The 7,139-nt window shown below is 47.0% G+C and overlaps 1 pseudogene; it reads left to right on the top strand.

Annotated features, from left to right (window-relative positions):
• The first annotated feature begins 3,393 nt into the window (after positions 1-3,393).
• Positions 3,394-3,833, top strand: LOC105546381 (annotated as a pseudogene).
• The last annotated feature ends 3,306 nt before the right edge of the window (positions 3,834-7,139 follow it).

The following is a 7,139-nucleotide window of genomic DNA, read 5'->3' as shown; positions in this document are numbered from 1 at the left end:
TGCAGAGCAGTAAGATGTGCCCTGGTGGGTTCTATTTTTGTTCCGTTTTGTTTTTTGAGACGGAGTTTTTGCTCTTGTCACCCAGGCTGGAGTGCAATGGCACAATCTCAGCTCACTGCAACCTCCGCCTCCCGAGTTCAAGAGATTCTCCTGCCTCAGCCTCCTGAGTTGCTGGGGTTACAGGTGCCTGTCACCATGCCTGGCTTATTTTTGTATTTTTAGTAGAGATGGGGTTTCACCATGTTGGCCAGTCTGGTCTTGAACTCCTGACCTCAGGCAATCCACCGCCTCAGCCTCCCAGAGTGCTGGGATTACAGGCGTGAGCCACCGTACCTGGCCTCTACTTTTGAAAAAAATTAAAAATTTGCCAGCGCAGTGGCATGTGTCTGTAGTCCAAGCTTCTTAGGAGGCTGAGGCAGGAGGATCACTTGAGCCCAGGAGTTTGCAATTGCATTGAGCTACAACCACACCACTGCACTCAGGCCTGGACAACAGAGGGAGACCCTGTCTCAGAAAAAAAAGAAAAAAGATATGCTTTTATTAGCACCATGCTCTAACCAACTGAACTAACCAGCCCCCCCAAGATGTGTTTTTAAAAGGACACTCCAATATTCTTCCAGGTCAAGAGCTGGAACTGGCTCAAGGGTGGTTTAGCTAAAAATGGGCTGCCACAGTGCTAGAACCCAACTCAAAAGTGACCTTGAGAAGGGGTGGCGAGGGAAAAGCCTTTCAGTAGCAGACCTTTCACTCAGCATGAAGGGAAATGTGCCCCAAGGACAGGATACGAATATACATGGACTTGGCTGGGTGGTCAGGAGCATGGGAGGATGAAGACTGGCTGATGGGGGAAAGCCAGTCTGAGAAAGACTGGTGACATGAGAGGGGCGTAGCCAGTGGATGCCTTGGTCATGTGTCCACTGTTGCACCTACTTAGCTATAAAGTGAGCTCCTTCATGTAAGGTAGCGTTTTGCAAGATCTCCTATCAATAAATTGGGTATTTTGTGTGCCCTTAGACAGTAGTGGCAGAAAATTTAAACCCATATCCAGAAGCCATACCAATTCTGATCACAAAGAAATCATGCCACATATTTCTAGGGTGAAAAGTCTCTAGTATAATCGACTTGCCACCAACTGCCTAAGTGGTCTCAAGAGATTGCACCATGTTGGCTAGGCACGGTGGCTCACACCTGTAATCCCAGCACTTTGGGAGGCTGAGGTGGGCAGATCACCTGAAGTCAGGAATCTGAGACCAGCCTGGCTGATATGGTGAAACCCTGTCTCTACTAAAAATACAAAAATTAGCCGGGTGTGGTGGCAGGCACCTGTAATCCCAGCTACTTGGGAGGCTGAGGCAGAATTGCCTGAACCCGGAAGGTGGAGGTTGCAGAGAGCCGAGATCACGCCACTGCACTCCAGCCTGGGAAACAAAAGGAGACTCCATCTCAAAAAAAAAAAAAAAAGAGGTTGTACCATGTCATGGAGCCCAGTATTAGTCTGCTGACAGGCAGAGTAGGAGTCAAATTAGCCTTAGTGATCCAATTCTGTCAGGCACATTCACAACCTCTACCTCTCCCACCAAAGTTATTCCCCTGGTCAACCCATGGTGTGAACACTGGGCTGGCCGAGGACAGCAGCTGGCTGACATCAAGGTGAGTCATGCTGTCCATCTGCTTATCCAGTGACTCCTCTAAAGTGGATGTTCCTGGCTGGGCCTCAATGATGATACCAGAAGTCTCACACACTGGGTGACTCCCCAGGTCCACCTGCAGGCCTCTTTCCCAAACTCCTTCGCAGATCACTTCTTCCAGGGTCCTGACAAACCAGGCAAGCCTTAGCCACCGCTCAGGAGGCCAAGTGCATCCTTACCCGGGACACTTTTCTCCACGCGAAGCAGCAGCTCTGTGGAGAGGGTTTGCGCTCACCGCAAACTTCAGGGCCACTTCTGAGTCAGGCAGTCCTGCAGTAGGAGTCCAGCCTTCCACAAACCAGGCCCAGATTGTTTCCTCCATCAGTTGGCAATAGGGAGCACCCCACAGGGCCATGGATAGAAGCTTGGGAGAAGAATGGATGCAAGGGCACTGAATGACATGGGGTCTGGACCACCTCTTTGTGTAACTTACTTCTGCCCCAGCCATGCTCAGATTACATCCTGGATGCAGCACTTTCACCTTATCCTAGACCACTCTGCGCTCACGCCACTTTATGACTTGGTAGACCTGACAGCACCACAGCACCCAACTTGTGATAGGCGCTCTGGTCATGTCGGTTGATATCCATAGTCAAAATATACTTCATGCCTGTATTAGCTCGTTTTCACGCTGCTAATAAAGACAGACCTGAGACTGGGTAATTTACAAAGGAAAGAGGTTTAATGCACTCACAGTACCACATGGCTGGGGAGGCCTCACAATCACGGCGGAAGATGAAGGAAGAGCGAAGGGACGTCTTCAATGAGGCAGGCAAGAGATTTTGTGCAGGGAAACTCCCCTTTATAAAACCATCAGATCTCGTGAGGCTTATTCACCATCATGAGAACAGCATGGGAAAAACCCGTCCCCATGATTCCATTACCTCCCACCAGGCTCCTCCCATAACAGGTGGGGGCGGATGATCACAATTCAAGGTGAGATCTGGGTGGGGACACAGAGCCCAACCATACCAGTGCCCAACAGCATAAGAAGAGCTTTTCCAAGGAGGTATATTTCTCCTCCCCAGGTGGCATGGCCTTGTTCAGAATTTTGGAGTCTACATTGACACGCTCTTAATGAGGTTTGCCAAGAGACGGTGTCTTTATCAAGCGTGGATTCCTCTAACATTGGGGATCTGCCGAGCCATATGGCCCCAGTAGCACGGTCATTTGTTCCACAGCTTGGACCTGCTGCTAAGTCCTCTCTTGCTCTGGGGCCCACTCAGAAGTAACTACCCTCCCTATGCAGGTACTCGTTGGGGGTCAGAGAGACAATCACTGGAATTAATAAGTCTGAAATGGAAAAAGGATCCAAGAGCAATGACAGCATCTGCCGTGGAAGGCAAAACGTCCGCACTCTTTTAAGTGATTTTCATAAATCATCATAGTAAATGTAGTAGATCAAATTTGCTTACATGTTGCAATGATTGTCTAAATACCAGAGAATACTCAAAGAACTCAAGATTACAGATTATTACCACACCTATATAAACACACCTAAACTGAATGCAGTGTGACTCACACCTGTAATCCCAGCACTTTGGGAGAGTGAGGTAGAAGGATCGCTTGAGGTCAGGAGTTCAAGACCAACCTGGGCAACGTAGTGAGACCCCCCCCCCATTTCTACAAAAACAAAAATTAAAAAGTTAGCCAGTGTCTCTTCCTCCATGCTGCCTACAGAGGTGACAACCATCTGCTCGACATGATGGCTGACCTCAGACCCTTCATGAAGCCCAAGATTGTCAAAAAGAGGACCAAGAAGTTCATCTTGCACCAGTCAGATCGATATGTTAAAATTAAGTGTAACTGGTGGAAACCCAGAAGTACTGACAACAGGGTTTGGAGAAGATTCGAGGGCCAGATATTGACGCCCAACACTGGTTATGGGAACAAAAATAACAAAGCACATGCCGCCCAGTGGCTTCTGGAAGTTCCTGGTCCACAATGTCAAGGAGCTGGAAGTGCCGCTGATGTGCAACAAACCTCCCTGTGCGGAGATGGCTCACAGCGTTTCCTCCAAGTACCGCAAAGCCATATGGAAAGAGCGGCCCAGCTGCCCTCAGAGTCACCAACCCCAATGCCAGGCTGTGCAGCAAACAAAATGAATACACAGCTCATGTGCACACTTTATTTATGTTTAAATAAAACCATTAAGACTGCCAAACATTTAGCCAAGTAAGGTGGCACACGCCCGTAGTCCTAGCTACCCGGGAGGCTGAGGCGTGAGGATTGCTGGAGCCCAGGAGTTTGAAGGCTGCAGTGAGCTATGATTCTGCCACTGCACTCCAGCGTGGGTGATAGAGTGAGATCTCATCTCTAAAAATAAAATAAGATAAAATAATAACAAATAAACACACCTTAAAATGTGAATTAATTTCTTCATCATCTGTATTAGTCAGGATTCTCTTAAAAGGACAGAACTAATAGGATACAACTAATAGGCTATATATATATATATATGAGTTTATTATTAACTTACATGATCACAAGGTCCCACAATAGGCTGTCTGCAAGCTGAGGAGGAAGGAGAGACAGTCCGAGTCCTAAAACTGAAGAACTTGGAGTCCCATGTTCGAGGGCAGGAAGCATCAGCATGGGAGAAAGATGTGGGCTGGGAAGCTGGGCCAGTCTCTGTTTTTCACGTTTTTCTGCCTGCTTTATATTAGCTGGAAACTGATGAGATTGTGCCACCAGATTAAGGTCTGCCTTTCCCAGCCCACTGGCTCAAATATTCATCTCTTCTGGAACACCCTCACAGACACACCCAGGATCAATACTTTGTATCCCTCAATCCAGTCAAGTTGACACTCAGTTTTAAACATCACATCATCTCTCTACTTTTTAAAAAATATCTTCCTGGGGAAATGATTTTAAGGAGGTTAACTGATTGAAAATTCAGAATCAAAGAATTTCCAGATCATTGGGGGCATCGCTCCTCAGGATGTTTAACAAAATGCTCCACAGAAACTATTGAGATGAAACCCACTAAATGGACATCATTGATTTGACAAGTCAATGGAGTTTTTCTAGCTCTATTTCCATCAACAAGGTTTTAAGCAATCCCGTAAGTTTCAATTTCTTGAAACTCAATTCCTTTCCCCTAAATGACCTATGTGTTAAAATAAATGTGGACTTTTTAAAGTCCCTGGGTTTCACTTCATCTTGTGGATGAAACTTTATGGTGTAACCTCCTGAAATGCAGTCTGCTGCATACCGGCAGAAAACGAACTCCTTCATCAGTCCCTATTCCCCCCCTCCTTGCTTTTTTATCTTTTTCTTCATCTCATTGACCACCTTTTTTCTGAGATGGAGTCTTCCTCTGTTGCCAGGCAGGAGTGCAGTGGTGTGATCTCAGCTCACTGCAACCTCTGCCTCCCAGGTTCAAGCAATTCTCCTGCCTCAGCCTCCTGAGTAGCTGGGACTACAGGTGCCCGCCACCACACTTGGCTAATTTTTTTTGTATTTTAGTAGAGACGGCATTTCACCATGTTGGCCAGGATGGTCTTGATCTCTTGATCTCGTGATCCACCTGCCTCAGCCTCCCAAAGTGCTGGGATTACAGGCATGAGCCATTGCGCCCAGCCCGACCATTTTTAATCACTGTTCGGTTTTTTTTGTTTGTTTGTTTGTTTGTTTTTGAGATGAATTTTGGTTTTTAAATTTTTTTAATTTATTTTTTAATCTTTTATTTCCAAAGATTATTGGGGACCAGGCGGTGCTTGGTTACATGATTAAGTCCTTTAGGGGTGATTTGTGAGACTTTGGTGCACCCATCACCCGATGAATCACTGTTTTAATGAAGAGGAATAAAATATATACACGTCATTCTGCCATGATGCCTCATACCACCTGAAAGAGTACACAGTCACACATGGAACATACATAGTTACTAACCCAATTGGAGAATGGTACAAAATACAGTCGTTACAGGTCCTGCTAGGAATATTTCGAGCATATGGAAAGCCTGCCTTCCTGAGATAGGCACCTGGAAGTCCCTGAGGCCTTACCTCCCTTCCTCTTTCCTTCTCCATCACTCCTCTATCTACAGTACTAAGTTCATCTTGCTGAAGCCGCTGGGGCTCAGGCTGGTAAGCGTGATTTTCACCCTGCGAGAAAGGCCTCTTCACGCGGGGTCCTGGCATGCTGCCTCTTGTGTTCAAGGTCAGCAGGGCTTATCCACTTCGGTCCTCTGTACTTCAAAGGGAAGCATTTGAAAATTATTTTTATTTTATTTTATTTTATTTTAAGATGGAGTCTCACTCTGTCGCCCAGGCGGGATGGAGTGCAGTGGCGTGATCTCGGCTCACTGCAACGTCCGCCTCCCGGGTTCACGCCATTCTCCTGCCTCAGCCTCCCAAGTAGCTGGGACTACAGGTGTGTGCCACCATGCCTGGCTAATTTTTTGTATTTTTCGTAGAGACGGGGTTTCACCATGTTAGCCAGGATGGTCTAGATCTCCTGACCTCGTGATCCACCTGCCTGGGCCTTCCAAAGTGCTGGGATTACAGGCATGAGCCACCACGCCCAGCTTCATTTACTTTTTTGAGACAGAGTCTTGCTCTGGTCGCCCAGGCTGGAGTGCAGTGGCATGATCTTAGCTCACTGTAACCTCCACCTCCTGGGTTCAAGCGATTCTCCTGCCTCAGCCTCCCAGAGAGTTGGGACTACAGGTGAGCGCCACCATGCCCAGCTAATTTTTGTACTTTTAGTAGAGACAGGATTTTGCCACGTTGGCTGGGCTGGTCCCAAACTCCTGACCTCAAGTGATCCACCCACCTTAGCCTCCCAAAGTGCTGGGATTAAAGGCTGAAAATTATTTTTAATGCAATTTTTATGCAGAGGATAAAAGGTGCCTGGAGCAAGGAAGGTAAGAAATAAAGGATGAAAGGAACGCCAAGAACCCCAGACCTTTCCTACATTTTTCCCTACAGCAAGGATCTCATTACTCCTGAAGCACTCTTACCTACCCCACCATGACACAGGGGCTCACCAGTTCCTCTACCTCTCCACTGCGATCATTCTACAGGTGATCCAGATTCACAGTGGAACAATCAAAAACAAAAACTAAGACTGTAGCTCCAACATGGCTAGATCTCACCTCTAAGTGTATTAAATTTTCTCAGAAAGGGCTGGGTGCAGTGGCTTACAACTGTAATTTCAGCACTTTGGGAGGCCAAGGCAGGAGGATCACTTGAGCCCAGGAGTTTCAGACCAGCCTGGGCAAAACAGTGAGACCCTATCTCTACAAAAAAAAAAAAAAAAAAAAAAAAAAAACAGATGTAGTGGCATATGCTTGCAATTCTAGCTACTCAGGAGGCTGAAGTGGGAGGATTGCTTGAGCCTAGGAGGTTGAAGTAGCAGTGAGCTATGATATGGCATGACCGCACTCCAACCTGGGCAACAAGACAGACACCCTGTCAAAAGAAAGAAACAGAAAGAGAGAGAGAGAGA

Source organism: Mandrillus leucophaeus, unplaced genomic scaffold (assembly GCF_000951045.1).
Source record: "Mandrillus leucophaeus isolate KB7577 unplaced genomic scaffold, Mleu.le_1.0 Scaffold357, whole genome shotgun sequence".
Lineage (NCBI taxonomy): Eukaryota > Metazoa > Chordata > Mammalia > Primates > Cercopithecidae > Mandrillus > Mandrillus leucophaeus.
Note: the sequence above shows the minus strand (reverse complement) of the source record. Positions and strands in the feature narration are given on the sequence as shown.